Here is an 18,919-nt window from a genome sequence, read left to right on the forward strand (position 1 = left end):
CAGTCATGTCTATAATCCTTCAGTGATTTTTTTTAATAAAGTGAGAGGTTTAGGTGAGATTCATTTCTCTCTATGGATATCCAATTGTCCTGTAGCCATTTGTCCAAAAGTCCATACTTCTTCCTCTGAAAGTCTTCTGCAACTTTGTCAAAAACACGTACCTATTTTTTGCGGGTCTGTTGCTGCATTTTATGTTCTGTTACATGGGGCCAGCGTGTCTATCTTCCATCCACACCAATGTCTCTTGTTGTGATAGGAATTGAACTAGTGTTTTATACAATTTGGGAAGAATTGACATCTCTATTATATTGAGTCTTCTAATTCATGAATAGAACATGTCTCTCCATTGTTTTAGATCCACTTTGATTACATGTACCAGCATTTCAGCATCCATGGCCTGTACATTTTGTTAAATATTCAACTACATACTTCATCGTTGAGTGGGTTTAAGTGTTATTTTCAATTATTTTTCACGTGTTTACTGCTAGCATATACCCATCTAAATGATCTTTTGATGTTGATCTTGTATTCTATGCCTTCCCAAAAGTACTTATTACTCTTTGAATTTATATATTCACATACATATTTGTAGCTTCCTTTGTATTTTTCCTGTAGATCATTCTCTCACCGGAAAATAGGGACAATTGTCTCTTATTCTTCTTAGTCTTATGCCTTTCACTGTTCTTCTTGCCTTGTGGCTCTGTCTGGAACATCCAGTCCGATGTCAAGCAGCAGTGTTGAGACTGGACATGATTGCCTTGGTCTTACCTGAGGTGGAAAGCTTTCAGTGTTTCACCTCCGTGTTTGTGAGCTGCATGTGTTTTACAGTTTTCTTTATCAAGCTGAAGATGTGCTCCTCTATTTTTCATTCTGTGACAATTTTTATCATTCTTATTCATTTATTCATTTATTTTCATCCATTATCATGAATGGGTTTTGAATTGTGTAAAATGAATTTTCCCTATTGATTGATAAGATCAGGGTTTTTTCTTTTTTACCTGGTTAATATAAGCAATCACATTGCTTTGTTTTTTAATATTAATCTGGCCTTGGATTCCTACAACACCCCATTTGGTCATAGTGTGTACCTCTTGAGATTAATATATATATTAATAATATATTAAATATTATATATGTACATATATATATACACTTTTCTGTTTTCTAAAATTTTCTTTAGAATTTTTGTGTCTCTATTTGTGAGAGATATTCCATTTGTTTGTTGTTTTGTGCCCAGGAGCTATTGATACCAGCTATAGACTAAAAAATTTACAATCATTACCTTAGCCAAATTCAGTATTTTGAACCACCAACAAGGATTATGTAGTCATTTATTCAAGTTTTTATTAATTTCTCTTACAATATTTTGTAGTTTTCCATGTACAGGACTTTTACTTTTTCTAAAATTTATCCTTAAGAATTTTATAATTATGCCATTAAAGATGGCATTGACTTTATTTTTATATGTTGATGGTTTATTACTTCATACAGAATACCATTCCTTTCATTATATTTATTTATTCATCCATTTCCTCCCAGAGATGATCTTTGTCTTCCTTTATGTCTTTACTGTCGTGTGTCCTAAAAAGGACTTACCATGGGGCAGACGGCAGACTTAGGCCATAGAAGCCTTCTGTTGCTGTGGGCCCCTTAGATTAGTGAGTCGAAGGTTCTCATCAGACTGGGATCAGTTTGGATAAGCTCTAATGTGGGTCACAGGCTGTTGCTAGGGGACATCCTGGAAGCCAAAGTGCAAAATTAGTGGCACAGTTCAAGCACTTAAAAGCCGTTAGAATGCTCACTTCAAAAAACTCAGTTCATGGGCTAAGTTTTCAGGGAACACACTAGACTGATACTAGGTCATTTGCCAACCTCAAGAAAACTTTGGTGCAATGAGGTACATTGTAAAGCACCACACAATCCCCAACCCCACGGCACATCCCTCCTAGGTATTAGTGTGGCTACAAGAGACCCAAGGCTCAGCCAGAAAAAGAATGAATGAGGTTTTTTCTTTCTTTTCATTCTATATCCTAATAGCGTGGCATTGTGACCAATGAGAACATTCTCTCTGGCCTCTACCAGCTGGAAGCTGTACTTAGCAGGGGGAAGGTTGGTGGCCAAACAGAGTAGGGATCCAAGTCTCTCTCTCAGTCTTTCTCTCTGTCTCTCTGTCTCTCTGTCTCTCTCTGTCTCTTTTCCTCTCTCTGTCTGCCTGCCAGTCACTGATGGGCAAATCCTATGTGGTTCCCTCACATGAATATTCTAAATAGGGAAACTCAGAGAAGCATAGAACAGTGGTTGTCAGGGACTGGGGGAGGGGAAATGGAAAACTGTTGCTCTGTGAGTAGAAAGTTTCAGTTACGCAGGATAAATAAGCTCCAGAGATGTGTGATACAACATAGCGTCTCTAGTTAACAATATAATATAGTGTACTTTAAAATATGTTAAGGAAATAGTTCACATGTCATGTGTCCTTATAACAAAGAAAACACATAGACACAAGAACACAAGAACATATTTGGAGAGAATGAATAAGTTTAGTACCTTGATTGTGTTGATGATATCACAGGTGTCCCATATGCCCAAACTGATCAAGGCATATATGTTCAAGATGCATATGTTCAATGAGCAACATTTGTGCATGCGTTATGCTACAATAAAGCTAAAAAGTAAAACTACTATGAGAAAAGCCATCCATCTTCTAGGTTTCTACTTTTTTCCACACAGTTATTTATTTAGTTAGTTTAAGATTTTATTTATTGATTTGACAGAGAGAGACACAGCACGAGCAGGAACACAAGCGGGGGCGGGGGCGGTGTGGGGGAGGGAGAAGCAGGCTTCCCGCCGAGCAGGGAGCCTGATGTGGGACTCGATCCCAGGACCCTGGGATCATGACCTGAGCCGAAGGCAGACGCTTAACAAAGGAGCCCCCCAGGTGCCCCTTTTCCCCACATATTTAATTCACACATTTGCTTATGTGTTTCAAGACTATTGTCTTCAATGTTCTTGCCATCCTTTTTTGTAAAAACTTCTATTTGGATATTATCTTTAAAATTTCTACAAAAGTATTTTTCTCTTTGTATAAAATATTTTTACATTTAAATTGATGCCTTCAGATATTATAATATGATTTATATATTAGTCAATCAGGGACTCACAATATGCAGATTTAATATTTAGTTTTTGAATTCCAGTGGTATAGTCACTTGAACCAACCTGGGCCTTGGGTTCCCTATGTTGGGCACCCTGTGAAGAAAATAAATCCTATTTTTTAGTTGAACACATGAATGGTACATAAAAAATAAACATAATATGACACAAAGCAGTACATCCAAACACTATAGTGGTGTATAAGCAGAGTTTAAAGTTATATTTCTTGCTAATTCCATCCAGCTGCCTTTACAGATAACTCTTGTAAACAGCTTCATATTGTTATCTTTTCAGGCTTTCCCCTAGTTCTTAAATATCATCTTTCTACAACTGTGATTAAATGATATCATAATGTTATTGTTCTACATTTACCAAGAAAATAACGAGGGCATCTTTCAAAATCTGTAATACGTCTACCCAATTCATTTGAATAGATGCTCAGAAGAAATATCTGGTACCCCCTCCCATTTCTTTCCTCTTTTACAAATTTGCTGAGTGAGAATCCTCTGCATGTCTGTTCCCTATATGCAGTGGATGAGGCTCCTAGAAGTGGGAATGTATGGTGTGGCGCTGGAAAGAATCTAGGTGTAGGAGTATCCTGGATGGAGACATAGTGGATGATGACGGGCAAGGTCACAGGAGGGCAGAACCTGTGGGTGGAAGGTACCAGTCTGTGAAATGCAACCATGAGAAAGGGAGGGCAGGGAGTTGGCTGGAGAGCAGGTCGGGCATGAGGGACAACAGGGATCATGAAAGTCTGGAGGAAATGCCACCCAGGGAGAGCAGGAAGACAGAATGAATAAAAGCTGGTCGGGAGTGAGATTATCCAGGACAGCTAACCAGCAAGGTCTCTGCGGGCGAGGGAGAAAGGAGAAGTAATCATGACATATGGAGTCCACACTGGGTGATGAGGTGGATGCAGTCATTTGATTTCATAACTTTTAGAGAATTGATTCCCTCCTTTTCAAAAACTGTGTCATATATTCAGAATTATGTGTATATAGCAATAGTTCAGGTCACTACCTGGCAATAGAAGGTGAGGGCCGCCCATGAATACTTGTAGCAATTCAACAAGTGGGGTGGATGATGTGTCAAGAGGGAAGTGGAGTCATGATGGAGAACGTGTGGAGTTACAAGACCTGGGGAACCCACATCAATGAGGAGGTAGTAGAAGAGACTCAAATCTACCTGAGAAGGTGAGGGAGCCCTGCTCTCCTCTGTCATTCTAATAGTTTGGCTACGATCACAACTGATTTATTTCCACTTCTGCTTTAGTATCAAGATGGCAAGGTAGGAGGCAGGGTGGGAAGGTGGACTTCCGGTCCAAAGTGAAGGTGGGTGGGAAGATATTCATGACATAGAAGAAATACCGTTTTCTCTCTCCTTTACCCTGATGCTTTCTTCACTTCCTTATACTCCCTGTTCTTCCTCACTTACTAAAAATCATGGGTCATCATTATCACCATCGCAATCCATCCCATGTTCTCCTCAAGGGTTAGTCCCCACACCTCACTAACCCTACCTCCATGGAATCCACCGTGCTGCTCCCTCCCCCGAGTCCCCAGCTGACTGTGGCTGCAGGTGCACGTGGCCATGCTGACTGCTCCCCTGTGAACGTGTGAGACCCCCTATGGGGCGTCCCTAGTTCAGACACACTGTGGTCCTTCATTTCTCATTTCCGTCTCTGTAAATCCTTTGTTATCTGCCCCCGTCTGCAGTACATAGTCAGACTTTTCTCAGTTTCCTTGATGTTAGAATGTATCTTCTTATCCAGACTCCAAACTGGAAAACAGAAGCTAGAAGACTGCCTTATTCAAGACAAAAATAAGATGTTCACCATTTTTTCAAATGTGCTGCATATTCTTCAGGGAATTTTATAATTTCATTAATATACAGATTGCACACATCTGAGGATGTTTCCTCTTAGTGTAACAGGACTCCCACTGGTTTTAAGGGTGAACTCGCTTCAAGCTTATGCACTCCTTGTTTGCTGAGCTAAGTCCCTTGGTTCATAGCAGAACTATGAACCATGTACTATGTATGAAGTATGAACTATGAACTACTTTCCTTGAGATTTGCAGGCCAGTGGCCCAGAGGAGTGAAGGACGAGACTTTCCCGGGGGAGAAGGCCTGAGCACATTTGAAACAGCCCTACCAAGGATGCCAGCAAGTCTGTTAAGGGTCATGTCCACATAGGACTAGCTGCCTGTGCACTTGCTTTTTCTGCACACAGCCCCCACCGTTTCCTGCACCTTCTCCTGTAAAACTCTAGGGCTTCTCCTGGATGGGGAAGATGGTCTTTGAGACATTAGTCCACCATCTTCCCAGGTTGCTGGCTTCCTGAGTAAAGCACCCGTTCCTTTCCCACCATCCCTTGTCTCAAGCGTTGACTATCCGGAGGCAGACAGCAGAACCTAAGTTCAGAAACCGGTTCTCTGTCCCATAACATTACCACTTTTACTTTGTTGGTAATATTATGAGAATCATTTTCATTATTTTTAGCATGTGAAATAGTACCATTATTATTTAAGTTATTATTGAAAGAAGTGATAGAAATTTTATTTTATATATTTCTCATGACTTTACTGAATTATCCTATCAGTGTAATATTTTTCGAAGAGATACCCTGAGTCATCTGCAAGCAGAAAGTTAGGGGTCCCCAGGGTGGGTGGGGGATGAAGCAGAATAGCTTCCCTGACCCTACAGCAGTAATTTTAGCCCCCAGCTATTTTCTGTGATCTATGCCCTGCAGGTTCTACCTGCTCAGCACACATCTTGTGGCATTTCCTAGGCAGGAAAGAACAAAGAAATGTAATTACCTCAGTAGTTAAGGATTTTAACAGCTTTAGGGAACGCAAAACCTAAGAGTCCTACCAGGCCAGGAAACAGTCTAACCACCTCAGAAACAGTAACTCAGTGGGAAAACTCTGAGTGCTTTAACAAAAGCAAACATTCACCTAAAGCACGTTCTCCAGTCATTTTTTGTAGGATTGAAACCATGCTCCACAGGGTTAATGAGGTTAAAACTGTTACCAGCAAGACTCCCAGGAACACCCCTTCTGCTTCACAGGAAAGTTAACCTTACATTTCAGAGGCAAACAGCAGGAAAAGCCTGGCAGCCTGGACCAACTTGAGCTCATCCACCAACTCCTTCTGCACAGAAGGACCATGGAGTGTGACTCTGCCTCTTATAATCTTAAATCCCTGCCCTGGGAGGAGCACAAGCTTCAGGAACACCCCACAGGATACATCACAGTTTGTGTTCTCAGTTCCCTGCACCACCTTATGTCCACCTCTACCCTGCATGACAAAACTCCCCTTTGTGAACATTCATCCTAACCCTGAATAATGGCACCCGCTCACCCCCACTCAGGGAGCCACAGCTTTGGAAATTCTTCCCCTGATCTCCTCGTCTGCTGCAGATCAAGTTTCCTTTGTGTGACAGTGATGTGGGAAACAAAGGCAGAAGAAAAATTATTCAACTTCCTTACTACCTAGAGCCCACCGAAGTCCTTGAAACAGGCAGAGAGACATTCCTCTAGGGACTCAACTGCTTCAATGTTAGCGCTTTGCTAAGGGCAAAAGGCAATGCTAGCCTGAACCGACCCCAGGATCCTGTAAATCTGTTTTAATGTATAAAAATTCCTTTGGAAACTTTATCTCTAACCCCCCCAAGAGACGTGTTGGCAATCATCCCCCAAGCATATGGCCCACCGATATACAACTGAGGGGTCTCACGTCTAAGGGTTTATTAGACGGTAATACATGACCTTTTCCCAACAATAGCTAGCCCACTCAAGGTCCTGGAAGCCTTGCTTCCAAAATTCCTCGGAGACTTACACTATCCCTAACCCCCTCCCGACTTGAAAGTCTGTAATGGGCCGCTCCTCCCGACCCCGGTGCAGCTCCTTCTGCGCACGGGTCCCGTCCCCATGCTTTAATGAAACCACCTTTTTTGAACCAAAGATGGCCCAAGAATTCTTTCTTTGCCATTGGCTTCGACCCTCACGTTCGTTCTTACGTCACTGGGACACCTGTGCCGGCTCAGGCGACAGCCTAATCTGTGTGTCTGTCCTTCCTCCTCAAGGACAGGTCTCCCCACAGAGGAGTCTCCCCTACAGGAGCCTCTCAATCAAAGAGGCTCAGAGACAAGATCTCTGGTTTTCGTCTCACCTCCTCCTTCTCTGAGAGGCTGTGAGGAGCGGTAGCTGCGCCCACTGCCGTGAGCTGTGGCCCAGTGAGAGTCCGCCTCGGCCTCGGCCTGCAGCCCCGAGATGCGCAGAAGCCCCGCCTTGGCCGAGGCGTCTTTGCAGCCCGAGAAGCGGCCGGGGACCCCGGAGCCCTGGTGCTTCTCGGAGTCTGAGGAGAACCTCGGCAGACACCGGGGAGGGCTCCCTGGCCGCTGCTGGATCCAGTCGATGTTAGAGCCGCCCACACCGCTGTCCCTGCTCAGGGTGCAGGTGAGTCTGGCCGTCGTTCCCGGAGACGGCCAGAGGGAGGGCGGCCGTGTCCGCAGGGGCTGGGACTGGGAGCCTGCAGACACACACATCAGAAGGAAGAGAAGGAATGGGGTGCGTGTGCATGAGGAGCTGAGCCAGAGGGATCGGACTCAGGCTGGGGGGCCGCCCTCGGGCACTGGGGCCTGTCCCCACCTGTGCAGTGACAGAGGCGTGCAAGGAGGACGGGGCTCCAGGCCATGGTGTCACAGCCCCTTCTTAGGCCACGGAGCTGGGGCTGGGCTGCCCCGGGCCTGTCTTATCCCCTGTCCAGGGGCCGCACAGAGCAGCTGCTCGTGCAAATGTGACCCCCCCCCCCCCCCCCCGCTTCTCCCTGCTGTGCACTCCCAGGCCTGTGGCCCCTTGACGGGGTAAATTCCTGATGCACTGGTTTCTCCCTGGTGGGCCTGGAGGAAGCAGCTGCTGGGACCGCACACAGGCCAGGTCTAGGGACTGGTCCAGGTCCAGAGAGGACACGACTGCCCAGTTCCCACTGAAAGCAAGGGGCCCAGCCCTAGGGCCTCCTGTCGGTGGAGGACTACCCAGCTGGGAGCCCTAGCCTGCACGAACACCCAGATGCCACCTCACCGCACCCCTGCTCGTCTCTCGGCAAATACGTCCTTCTTTCGCACTGCTGGCAAGCCTCTCCTTCACCTGCTCCTCTGATTCCTGTTCGCACCAGGTGACAGTGACCCTCCAAGGAAGGACAGAGGCCCTGGTGTGCTGTCCCTGATCAGGCTTCCTCCGTGGACAGGGGTCCAGCAGGAGGTACATGAGCAGTCCTGACCCAGGAGAGCCTGTGGACCGCCGTGGAGCTGAGGGCAAGACCCGGGGAGCAGAGAGCAGAGGGAATCTGTCCCTGTAGGAGGCTCTCAGGGGTGGGCTGGCTCCGGGTGCTGAATGTGAACAGGGGCTTGTGGAGGGGACGCACAGCTTCAGAGAGGAGGGCGCAGAGGGTGGGAATGCTGGGTCTTTCCTGAGCAGGGCTGACAGGACAGAGTGAACCCTGAAGAGGCTCCTGGGGCGTCTGGAGACAGGGCAGGGCCTGAGTGTCCAGCAGCGACCAGCGCGGGGACACCCTGTGACCTCTCGTCCACTTGCTGTGAGATTCTTAATCCCAGCTGTGCCTGTCCTCACTGTTGCTCATTAGAGAATTAGCTCCATGGGCAGTCCACGGACAGCATTTGGGACAGGGAAACCTAGAAGGGGCCATTGGGGGGAGGGTGACCGGAGGAAGATGACAGCCAAGGAAACAGGGAAGGGTGAAGTGGCTTGTGTCCCCAGGTGGGACACAGGGAGTGACTGGGCCCTGGACTGTGGGAGAGGGAGGGGTAGGCCAGAGCGTGTGCCAGGTGGATGGACGGGGACGCCTGGAGGGACACAGGTGAGGTCAGGTGCGAGAGCAGGCGGAGGGCTGGTGATGGGTCCGTTGTCCCCTTGTCACACAGAGGCCATGGTATGACCTGTGCAGAGGTGCAGAAACACTCACAGAGAACCAGGGCCGAGGGATGCCTTCCCTCCCCCAGAGGGAGGACGTGTGTGTTACAGTGACCTTCCGCCTGAGGGCCTAGTCTGCATCATTCATGCATTCATTCATTCACTCATTCACTCTTTAAACACACATTTAAGGAATATCCACAGGTGTCAGATCATTGTTCATCATAGCGTGAAGTAAAATGTGATTTTATATTCATTTCAGAATTTCTTTGCACACTGTGTGTTTCATATAATGTGCATGGTTTCTCTTTGCCTTTCTCACTGTGTTTGAGAGTCCAACTTCTATCGCACAAAGGTTCCTACTTAATCACTTTGTGTCCACTTATCAAAAGATTCTTTGATACACTGGAGAAAAGTATGCAATTCTATCTGCATCAAATTTGAAGATAAGGAGGACCTAACACTTAAGAGAAAAAGGAAAAACTGGAAAGAATAATTGTCATATCTGAAAAACACACTGTCAGCTTCTGTAAGTCACCATAAAATATAGAAATAAATGACCAATATCATATTCCTTAGGAAGAGCAACAAAATATCATGACAGTTTGAGAACTAATGAATTTATTGTAGATTCCATCATGAATAAACTGGGGATTCACAGTAATCAGCCAGGCTCCCTGACCTTGAAGAGAGCCTTGAGCCCACCCTAGAACCTGTCTCAGGCATTCTCAAGGCATCCCGGGTCAGAAGAATCCTTTCCTGCTGGCACGGTCTGGAGCCAGTGGTGAGCATGAGGATTGGAAAACTGGATGTGGGAGAAGAACCGTGGGCCCAGGAGCCCCTCACGAAGTTGGAAGGAGCAGAGAGCCTCTCCCTTGCCTCCAACTCCCGGGGGCTCTAAGGAGATGCTGCTTGTCCCAGGGGAGAGCTGCCTTTGGGCGGTGTTTTCATCTCTGAAGGACCATGCTGATGCGCACTGCCTACCAGGGGCTCCAGTACCAAGGAGTCCCACCAGTGGGTCCGTGTGTGAGCAGAAAAAGCTAGGGGTCCCCAGGGTTGGTGGGGGGAAGATGGAATATAGTGTTCCTGGCACAGGAGAAGTCATTTTAGGCCCCCAGCTATTTCCTGTGATCTCTGCCCTAGTGGCTCTACTTTCCCAGCACACATCTTGCAGATCTTCCTGAGAGGTGTCAGGATTAAGAAGAAATGCAAAACAAAAACAAACACAAAAACAAGAAAACTTCAGTAGTTAAGGATTTTAAGGGAAGAAAAGGAATGCAAAAATGGACAATCTCTAACAATCCAGGAAACAGTCTAAGCACATCAGAGACACCCCCCTGGGCTGTTTCCAAGGAAACCAGGCCTTGGCCTCCTTGCCCCAGTTAAGGAGCTCAAACCCTTTCCAGTTAATGCTGGCTCTGGGAGCAGGTCCCTAGCTCCTTCCCCTTGTGGGACAGCCACCTCTGCTTCGTTATAATGTGACAGTCTCTGCACTAGGAGGAGCACTGGCCGCATTCACAGAGCAGAGGATGCCTGTGTAGGCCTGCGCTCTCAGGACTCCTGACCGACCTTACGCCCACCTTGACGTGGGATGACAAAGCTCCCCTCTGAATATTCATCCCAAATAATAAAAAGAACCCACTCACTCCTGCTCTGGGAGTCAAGGCTTTGCAAGGTATTCCCTGTGATCCCCTTATTTGCTGCAAATATGGATTCTTTTGTGTGACTCCACACCTGGCTCGGTCTCTAAATTTAATTCAGGATGGAGCAAACTCATATTAGTTCCCAGACCCCAGTAACTTCATTTTCCTCTCCCTCCCTCTATATATAGCTTATAGTACTTAAATGTATAACTTATAATATACGATATGTATATGCAGCATGCAACTTGTAACATACACATGATATAATATTCATATATAATCTATGGTATTTTATATAATACATGACATTTATATTTACTAGAGTATATATAAAATGATGTAATAATTCAATAATATAGTGTACACATTTAATATATGTTTATATAATGTGTATATATTATATAATTTTATAATATGTGATATTTATTTATAATAATTTATAATATATGTCACTTTTTTTTCCTTTTCCCCAACAAGGACCCCGATGCCTTGGATGGCAGAGTGCCACAGTCTGGAAGGAAAGCTGGAGGCTCTAAGGTGACAGAAAGAATGGGACTTGTTTGGGAACAAAGCAGTGCAAATGCCTCCCCCCTCCCACCGCAGCAGCTTTTCTCTTCAGCCCTAAAGGGAACTCCTTGTCTATGAGGGAGGAGGCCAGAGAGGAATCAGGACAGGACAGAGACGCCCCAGAGCTCGCTGGCTGAGGCCACATTGTTGGCTTTCCCCTCCTCCTGTCCCCAGGGGTCTCTTGCCCTGGGCCCCCGCAGCATGGCACGTGATTAGTTTTCATGATGCCAACTGCTCCAGGTGTGGGCGGGTCTGTCCCTGTCTGAACACCAGCCTGGGCAAGGCCTCCATGGGGTGGCGGATGGAGCAGGAAGGAGGGAGGGAGTCAGAGCTGAGCCCCCACGCAGCTGCGGGGACACAGGTGCTGCAGCCACACTTCAGTGAAGACACCCCCTGCCAAGTGGGCAGGAGTGAGTAGAGCAGTTCCCCAGCTGGTCTGGACCAGAAGCCCGTCCTCACAGGCCCAGTCCCACAGCGCCACCTGCTGGGCCGAGACACCAAGTCGTCCAGCCCATCTGACACCTCCCAGAGCTCCTGGAATGATGTCCAGACTTCAGCAATTGGATCATTCCAGTATCACTGCCCAGAGCAGTAGAATGAAGAGGTGTCCTCTGTGGTGTTCGGGCTGACAGGTTTTATCCAGATCACTAATGACCTCCGGATGGTTAAATACATGGTGTATTGCACACTGCTTACGTTACCAGGTATCTCAGGATTACTTGACATTGGAGTTTGCCTCTTCCAGGAGCTTGGGGTCATAACCAGTCTACCATCATCTTGAACCAAGGAAAAGGCTTCAAGTTCTCCGAGTACCAAGGTGGTTCACACCTCATAGTAATTCTACACGGACCCGTCTTCCAGTTTGACCGTTGGTGTTGGTGTGGGTTTGGATTCCCCTGTGAGGTCCCCTCAGCCTGCACTGCAAGGACGTTGGATGCCTGTCTCTGCCATGGGAACAGAACGCTGTCAGGGAAATGCGTCCTCTGCTCCTGCTGACTTTTCTGGGTTCAAAGTTTCCTTGAAATTCAGCCTGCAAAATGCTTCTATATTTGACTCTCTTGTATACTTAATATATTTTAAATCAGTTTTATAATTTGGGTGCCTGGGTGGCTCAGTCGGTTAGGCGACTGCCTTCGGCTCAGGTCATGATCCTGGAGTCCCGGGATCGAGTCCCGCATCGGGCTCCCTGCTCAGCAGGGAGTCGGCTTCTCCCTCTGACCTTCTTCCCTCTCATGCTCTCTCTCTACCATTCTCTCTCTCTCTCAATAAATAAATAAAAATCTTTAAAAAACAAAACAAAAATAAATAAATAAATCAGTTTTATAATTTTAATTAGTATGAAGATTGTTATACACAGAACATTACTATAAATGGAGCCCTCCTCTATTGAGGGGTTCTTCCATCTCTCCTGCAATGAAAACCCTCATGGCCTAATGTGGAATTCATGGGGGATGAGTGTCTAAAATCTGGGTCCAAAGAACAGTAAGTGCTTAATATCCACCATATATAAAGAACACATACAAATTAACAACCACCACCACCACCAAAAAAAAAAGAAGCCCCAACTTAAAAATGGACGGGAGCACCTGAGTGGCTCAGTCGGTTAAGCATCTGACTCTTGATTTGGACTCAAGTCATGATCTCAGGGTCCTCAGCGTGGAGTCTGCTTGGGATTCTATCTCTCCTTCTGCCCCTCCCCCTGCTCATGCTCTCTCTCTCAAATAAATAAAATCTTTAAATAAAAATAAAAATGGACAAAAGATTTAAATAGACATTTCTCCAAAGAATATATCTATGTATATGTATACATATGGCCAAATAATACATGAAAAGATGCTCAACATCATTTGTTATTAGGGAAATACATATCAAAACTATAATAAAATTTTACTTCACATCTACCAGGATGGTTGTAATAAAAGCAACGGAAAATACCAAGTGTTGGTGAGACGTGGAGAAACTGAAACACTTCTGCACAGCTGGTGGGAATGTATAACGGTACAGTTGCTGTAGAAACCAGTTTGGTGATTCCTCAAAAAGTTAAACACAGAACTACCATATACCCCAACAATTCCACTCTTAGGTATATGCCTCAAAGAATGGAAAACAGGGATTCAGATAGATACCTGTACACCCATGTTCACAACACCATTATTCCCAATAGCTAACAAGTGGAAACAACCCAAGTGTCCATTAACAGATGACTGGATACACAAATGGGGGATATGCATACAATGAAATATTATCCCACCATGAAAAGGAGTTAAATTCTGATACATGCTACAACACATATCATATGTTAAGAGTGAGGAATTATCTCTTAGTTTATTTTTTTGAAAGATTTTATTTGTTTGTTTAGAGCGAGCAGTGGGAGGGGCAGAGGGAGCGGGGGAGAGAGAGAATCTCAAGCACACTCCATCCTAAACGTGGAGCCCAACACAGGGCTCAATCCCATGACCCTGAGATCAGGACCTGAGCCAAAACCAGGAGCTGGACACTTAACAGACTGAGCCACCCAGGCGCCCCTATTTCTTAGTTTATATAGTTTCTGTTTCACTTGATGGTAACTGGGTGGTGATAATCGGTGACAAGTGTACCATATTGTGAATGTAATTGGAGGGTATGCTAAAAAATGGTTAAAATGGCAAATTTTATGTTATACATATCTTGCCACAATAGAAAAAAGCAAAGTGATAACCTGTGTGTGTAGAATTCTACCACTTGGGTGAAAAAGAAATGGATGAAGGATACAAATTCAGATGGTTGCATATGTATAAATTATCCCTAAAAGAATACACAGGAGGTTGTCTGCAGAGGACAACTGAGGGGCTGGGGACAGAAGTAGAAGACTTGCACTTCTCCGTTCACCCTTTTGCATGTTTGAATTCTCAATTATGTACATGTATTACTTATTTGAAAATTTAATGACTTAAAAAATTCACAGAAGTGGGCTTTAAATAAACATTACGACTCCAATAAATAAACACGCAAAGGTCAGAAAGAATAAACATACGCTGCCTGACTCCCACCTGCACAGAAAGCAAAGTCCTCAGCGTCACCTGTGCCTTGGCCATGTCCTCTTTTCCAGGAAAAGCTGCAGAGAGAGAGAGAGAGAGAGAGGACACATGAGTGCCTGCTCCTGTGGGCCCAGAACTGTCCAGAGAGGACTGCTCACCTCTCCCCCCGCGCCCCAACAGGGGCACAAAGGACACGACCACTTGTGCCCCTGGGGCTCTACACCGTGGAGAAAGAGTGGGGCTTTTTCCTTGGCTTCCTTGTCTTTTCTGACATCTCTGAGACATTGACAGCATAGATCCTTTCTCTCTCAGGACCAGCTCCTCCCATTTCTGTGATGAATGAATGCTATCGAACACTTAAAGGCAAAATACACAAACTCCATCAGAAAATCGAAAAGGGAATGCTTCCTAACTCATTTCATGAGGCCAACACAACCTTGCTCTTCAAACTTGACAAATCATGACAAGACAATTAAAGACCAATATCAGGAACATAGATACAAAAATCCTCACCACATATCAGCAAATCAAAAATATATGTATATGTAAGTGTGCAGGTGTGTGTATATCTTCCAGTGGAGTTTATCCCAGAAAAAAAAATGTCGGTTTAAGATTAGGAATTTTATGTAGTTAATCACATTAAAATCATATTAAGAGAATGAAGGGGAAAATCATATCTTAATAGATGCAGAAAATCATTAGATAAAATTCTACACTAGTTCATGATTAAAATGCTTAGCAAACCAGTAATGAATTTATTCAGTTGATAAATGGCATCCACAAAAAGTACCTACAACTCACATCATAATAAGTAATGACACATTCAATGTTTTAACCCTGATATTAGGAACTAGGCAAGGATGTCTGGTCTCACCATTTCTTTCTTTTTTTTTTTCTAAGATTTTATTTACTTCTTTGACAGAGAGAGACACACAGAGAGAGGGAACACAGGCAGGGGAAGCAGGAGGGGGAGAATCAGGCTTCCCGAGGAGCAGGGAGCCCGAGGCGGGGCTCGATCTCAGGACCCGGGGATCATGACCTGAGCCGAAGGCAGACGCTCAACGACTGAGCCACCCAGGTGCCCCTGTTCTCACCATTTCTATTTTACATTGTACTTGATTTTGATTGTGAAACACACATACAGTGCGTGCAAGAACCTTACGCTGGAGCGGACAGTTGTATAGAGAACATCCATGGAATTCTTGACACAGGTCATGAAATAAATACTAGTGGTGTCCCGGAAACAGCCTCTGCCCTATTTCTCTTACCATCTCTCTCCCTCACCTCCCTACACTCCCCAGCTAAACACGCTTCTGGCTTTTACAGTAATACTTTCCTTGCTTAACTTCACAGTTTTACCACAACTTTGCACCCATAAACAATAGTTTCTATTTTGCCAGTGTTTGACCTTGGTATAAACGTAATCGTTTTGTGTGTTACTCTTCTGCTTAACTTTGGGTAGGTAAGATTCATCAACGTTCATACAGCTGTCATTTCTGAGTTTTCCGTATAGAATTTCACAGCAGGAAACTTCACCTTCAGTCTCTTCCGATACAAATCCACAGACAGAGAGTGACGCTGTACCTGTCTCCTGGGGCTTCGGGGCAGGGGTCTCCATGGCGCCACTCGGCAGCGTTCCCCGGAGGTGTGGGCAGCTCTGCAGCCTCCTGGGGCCCAGGCCAGGCCCAGAGGCGCGGGTCCTGCTCCTGGGGCTCAGGGACAGCCTGCAGGGGAGCCCCGGGGGGTCGCACACGCAGTCCCGGCTGCACAATCACGCACGCGGAGCCCCTTGTGCCCCTCATCAAGGTCGGGGTCAGGCAGGCTCAGCAAGCGCCCCACACCCCAGGCGGCGCCCACACCCCATCACTCGGGCCCCACACACTCAGGTCGGCTTCGGGCTCAGCTGCTGTGAACTAGAGGGCGCGGAGCGCGGCCTCGAAGACGGGTGCCGGGGCTGACCGCCCTCCCACAAAAGCCGAGCGACAACCACAAAGGAGCAGCCGGAAGACCGCTGTGGGAAGGTGCGCCTGCGCGGACGGGCGCCCACTACAACTCCCGGGAGCCTTTGCGCTGCGCAGACAGCGGACTCCATTTCCCAGATGCTCTGACCGCCCGACCCAGACGAGCTTGTAGCACAGCTTTCTGGGAAGTGTAGTTCCGGTGTCATGCTGGACTGCTGCCTGTGTGTCTAATTGCAGGGGTGTCCGGAAGATGGTGCCCAGGAACATGGAATGATTCTGTCAGTTCGTCCACGTCTCCAGGTGGATTCAGGTGGGTCCCAGTCCATATCCATCTTTGCAGAAAAGGCTCATGCACCTCATGCCCTGAGGGTACCAGTGGTGGTGGGTTTTACCAGGCTTCCTGCCCCTGCTGCCCCTAACCTGAGGTCGCAAGGAGGGACAGGGTAAGGGGTAGGGAAATCCTCAGCCCTGCTCTCAGGCCCAGTGATCCTGATGCTGGTCCCTCCTCACGAGCAGGGGAAGGAGGGTCTGGTCCAGCCTTGACACAGTGCTCGAAAAATTTTACCCTTCTTGACTTGAATCCCAGGTTCAGCTTTGGCCACAAGCTGTACCCAGCCAGCATCAGCACAACCCTGCTGTGGTTGCTGGCCTCCAGAATGGCCGCTATAAATCTTGTCTCCTGGTAGTCACATCTTTGTGTGATACTTCCCAAACTGAGTAGGGATGACTTGTGTAACAGAAATAATATGGTGGATATCGTGGTGTGTGAATTATGAAGCTAGGACATGAAAGACATTGATTGAAGCTTCAGCCTTGCTGTCTTGGATCACTCACTCTCGGGGAAGCCAACAGCACATCTTAAGTATACTTGAGCAATCTGGAGAGTTCCACATGGCAAGAAACTTGGGCCACCTGCCTATAGCCAGCACCAACTTGCCACCCACAGAAGGATTGATCTTGAAAGTGGACGCCCCAGCCCTCGTGACAATTTAACTGCAAACTTATAAAAGACCTCGAGCCAGAGCAACACAAGAATAGCCAGACATGAAGTACAAGAATATAAGTTTATTGTTTTAAATCACTAATTCAGGGGTAATTTGTTGTACAGCAATAGATAACAAGTACAGGTAAAAGTAGTATATATAATTAAAGCAGATAACTAAATCCAGTATTTAGAAATAGGATTCTGTGGCCTCAAAAACTGGATTGTGGGAGAAGTTTTGGAACCAGCAAAAAGCATGAAGATTTAAAAGGAATTTGAGAAGAGTGGTAATGAAAGCATAATTGCCTTTGAAGGATCTATTTAGAAGTCTGATGGACTTGAAGGATACTTCAGATGATGGGGTGCCTGGGGGGCTCAGTCAGAAGATCTTGTGACTCTTGATCTTGGGGTTGTGAGTTTGAGCCCCATGTTGGGGGTAGAGATTACTTAAATAAATATTTTTTAAAAGGATACTTTGGATGAGAGCTTAAAGGAAATGGAGGACAATGTTGGACATTGGCGAGATGGGAGTCCTTGCTGCATAGTGGCAGAAAGTTTAGCAATGCAGTCACCTGTAGTAACATGGAAGGTAGAAAAGGTACCTAATAAACTGGGTGATCTAGCTAAGGAAGTTTCCAGACAGAGTGTTGACGGTGCTTCCTGGCTTCTTGCTGCTCATAGGAACATAGGAGAGGGGAGAAATTCACTATTAAACAAAAAGGAGTGAGGTATTGCTGCATCTGAAAATTCCCAGGCTCTCCAGATGGCAAATGATGCTGAAATCAGGAAATGGTTTGCAGGGAAAAATTAAATCTAGGGCACAGTCAGGAAAAATGCTATGAAGGTGAAGCTGTATGAAAAGGTGCTCAACATCATTAGCCATCAGGGAAATGCACAAAACTACCCTGAGATACCACTTCACACCCCTTTCAGAATGGCCACAATCCAAAAGAGGTAGTAACAAGTAGTGGCAAGGATGTGGAGCAATTGGTACCCTCATACATTGCTGTTGGGAATGTAAAATGATACAAAAATGCCTTGGAAAACAGTCTGGCAGTACCTCAAAAGGCTAAAAATAGAGTTACCATATAACCCAGCAATTCCACTCTTAGGCATATACCTAAGATAAATGAAGACTTATGTCCACACAAAAACTTGTACATGAATGTTCACAGCTCTCCTATTCATAGTAGCCAAAAAGTGGCAACAACCCAAATGTCCACCAAATGATGAATGGGTAAATAAAACGAGGAATAGCTATACAGTGGAATATTAGTCATCGTTCAAAATATCGATACATGCTACAATATGGATGGATCTTGCAAATATTATAGTAAATGAAAGAGTACAGTCATAAAAGACCACACGTTGTATGGCTTCATCTGTATAAAATGGACAGAATAGGGAAATCTATAGAGACAAAGTAGATTAGTGGTTACTTAGGGCTGAGAGTCTGGGGAAAATAGACAGTGATTGCTAATGATTCTGGGGTGGTATTTGTCTGAGAGTTGATGAAAATATTTGAAACCGACTGTGGTGATGGTTACACAACTCTGTGAATATACTAAAACCCATCAAATTATTCATTTTAAATGGGTGAATTATATGGACTGTGAGTTAAATCTTAATAAAGCTTTTAAATTAAAAAAGAAATTATAGAATTATT

The 18,919-nt window shown here is 45.6% G+C and overlaps 1 long non-coding RNA gene and 1 pseudogene across 1 annotated transcript; both read right to left on the reverse strand.

Moving 5' to 3' along the window:
* Positions 1-7,282: 7,282 nt before the first annotated feature.
* LOC148162286 (putative non-functional immunoglobulin lambda variable 5-48 pseudogene) lies at positions 7,283-7,848 on the reverse strand (annotated as a pseudogene).
* Positions 7,849-11,125: 3,277 nt separating this feature from the next.
* LOC148162287 (uncharacterized) lies at positions 11,126-16,293 on the reverse strand. The gene is made up of 3 exons (XR_015766976.1): positions 15,895-16,293; positions 14,323-14,387; positions 11,126-12,237 (listed from the first exon to the last, which is right to left on the reverse strand). It is a non-coding gene; the product is annotated as an uncharacterized LOC148162287 (long non-coding RNA).
* Between the last annotated feature and the right edge of the window lie 2,626 nt (positions 16,294-18,919).

This window comes from Eumetopias jubatus, unplaced genomic scaffold (genome assembly GCF_037043125.1).
Source record: "Eumetopias jubatus isolate StellerSeaLion01/CBP00866 unplaced genomic scaffold, mEumJub1_p1.0 scaffold_16, whole genome shotgun sequence".
NCBI classification, from domain to species: Eukaryota; Metazoa; Chordata; class Mammalia; order Carnivora; family Otariidae; genus Eumetopias; species Eumetopias jubatus.